Source organism: Carlito syrichta, unplaced genomic scaffold, assembly GCF_000164805.1.
Source record: "Carlito syrichta isolate Samal-C Ts95f unplaced genomic scaffold, Tarsius_syrichta-2.0.1 Scaffold316279, whole genome shotgun sequence".
NCBI classification, from domain to species: Eukaryota; Metazoa; Chordata; class Mammalia; order Primates; family Tarsiidae; genus Carlito; species Carlito syrichta.
Genome location: NW_007260375.1, coordinates 4,955 through 7,180, shown reverse-complemented (window position 1 = coordinate 7,180; position 2,226 = coordinate 4,955).

Sequence of the window (2,226 nt, the reverse complement as noted above, 5' to 3'; positions counted from 1 at the left end):
AGCAACCACTGCACTCCAGTCTAGGTGACAGAGTGAGACTCCAACTCAAAAAATAAAGATAAAAATAAATAAATAAATCATGAAATAAATTTTAAAAATTGTATAATCATAAAAACTGAAAAATACTTGGAATCCTTTTAAAATGGTGAGAATGTGGTCAAATATATTAATGTGTTACTTAGCTATAGTCCTTGACAAGCCTAGCATTGAATATAGTAATTTAGCTAAGGGAAGAATATGTGGCAACCATATGTTTTATGTGTGGTAAAAGTCAATGTCTCTTTATTAGTAATTGGCCTCAAAATTGTAGTTTAAAAATGGGAAATTATAAGTTCTATATATTTTACCACAATCAAAGAAATAACAGGCTGCATAGTAGAATTAGAGGCTGGGAGGTCCCGTATGCCCGAGGGATCTGATGTAATAATTTATTACCATTTTTGTTCAATTTTTAAAATTCTATTTATTTATTATTAATTAGCTGTGCGATATTATTTTAGAATTGCGAGGATTAGCTGCATAAGTAAATTGCATGAAGGTGAGGTTTGGGTTTCTGGGAAGCCCTCTCTCTTCTTAGTAGTCGACATGGTACCCAATAGGTGGTTGTGTGCTCCTTATGCTCCCTCCTTTCCTCCTTCCTTTAGCGGTGCCCAGTGTCTGTTGTTCCCTTCTTTGTGCTCGCATACCTAATGTATAGGGCCCACTTATGAGTGAGATCATGCAGTATTCAGTTTATTGTTTCTTTATAGTTTACTTAGAATGTTGGTGTACAGCTCCATCCATGTTGTTGCAAACGACATGATTTTTGTTGTTCTTTATGATTGTACAGTATTCCATCGTGTATATGTACCATATTTTCCTTATCCAGTCCACTTTCAATGGACATCTGGATTGGTTCCATGTTTTTGCTACTGTGAATAGTGCTGTAATAAACATATGTATGCAGGTGTCTTTTTTTTTTTTTTTTGAGTTGTAGTCTCACTCTGTCGCCTAGTCTGGAGTGCAGCGGCATGCTCCCGGGCACTGCAGCCTCGACCTGCTGGGCTCCGGCGATCCTTCCGCCTCAGCCTTCCAAGTAGCTGGAACTACAGGCGCGTGCTCCCATGCCCAGCTAATCTTTTTTTGATTTATTGTACAGATGAGGTCTCGCCAAGTTGCCCCGGTGGGTCTCGAACTCGCGGGCTCAGGCAATCCACTCACCTTGGCCTCCCATAGTGTGGGATACAGGCTGAGCCACCGAGCCCGGCTTCAGGTGTCTTTTTGGGAGAGTGATTTATGCTCCTTTGAGTATATTGCCAAAAGAAGGGGTGCTGGGCCATATGATAGCTCAATTTTTAGTTATTTGAATAAATGTCACATTGCTTTCCACAAGGGTTGAACTAGTGTACATTCTCATCAAAAGTGTAGAAGCATTCCCTCTGCTCCACAGACTTGCCAACACCTGTTGGTTTTGACTTTGTTATGATAGCCATCCGCCCAGTGTGATGTATCTCATTGTAGTTTTGATTTCCATTTCTCTATTAGTGAAATTGAGAATTTAAAAAAAAATTTATTTTAGCCGGGCTCGGTGGCTCAGCCTGTAATCCCGTGCCTTTGGGAGGCTGAGGTGAGTGGATTGCCTGAGCCCGCGGGTTCAAGACCCGCCTAGGCAGCGAGACCTCATCTCTACAATAAATAAAAAATTAGCCAGGTGTGGTAGTGCACGCCTGTAGTTCCAGCTACTTGGAAGGCAGAAGCGGAAGGATCGCCGGAGCCCAGCAAGTCAAGGCTGTGGTGGCTGGGAGCGGCCACTGCACTCCAGTCTGGGCGACAGAGTGAGACTCCAACTAAAAAAAAAAAAAAAAATTGCTGGGCTCTGTGGTTCAGCCTGTAATCCCGCGCCTTTGGGAGGCTGAGGTGGGTGGATTGCTTGAGCCCGTGGGTTAGAGACCCGCCTGGGCAACTTGGCGAGACCTCATCTCTAAAATAAATTAAAAAATCAGCTGGGCATGGTAGCGCACGCTGTAATTCCGGCTACTCGGAAAGCTGAGATGGAAGGATCGCCGGAGCCCAGCAGGTAGAGGCTGCAGTGGCCGGGAGCCTGGCACTGCACTCCAGTCTGGGCGACAGAGTGAGATTCCAACTCAAAAATAAAAAAAAATTTATTTTAAAGATGTGGTGTACAATTCAGGGTTAGGTATACAAATGTACATTATGCAGGTATCGTTGTTGATGAAGTATGCCCCC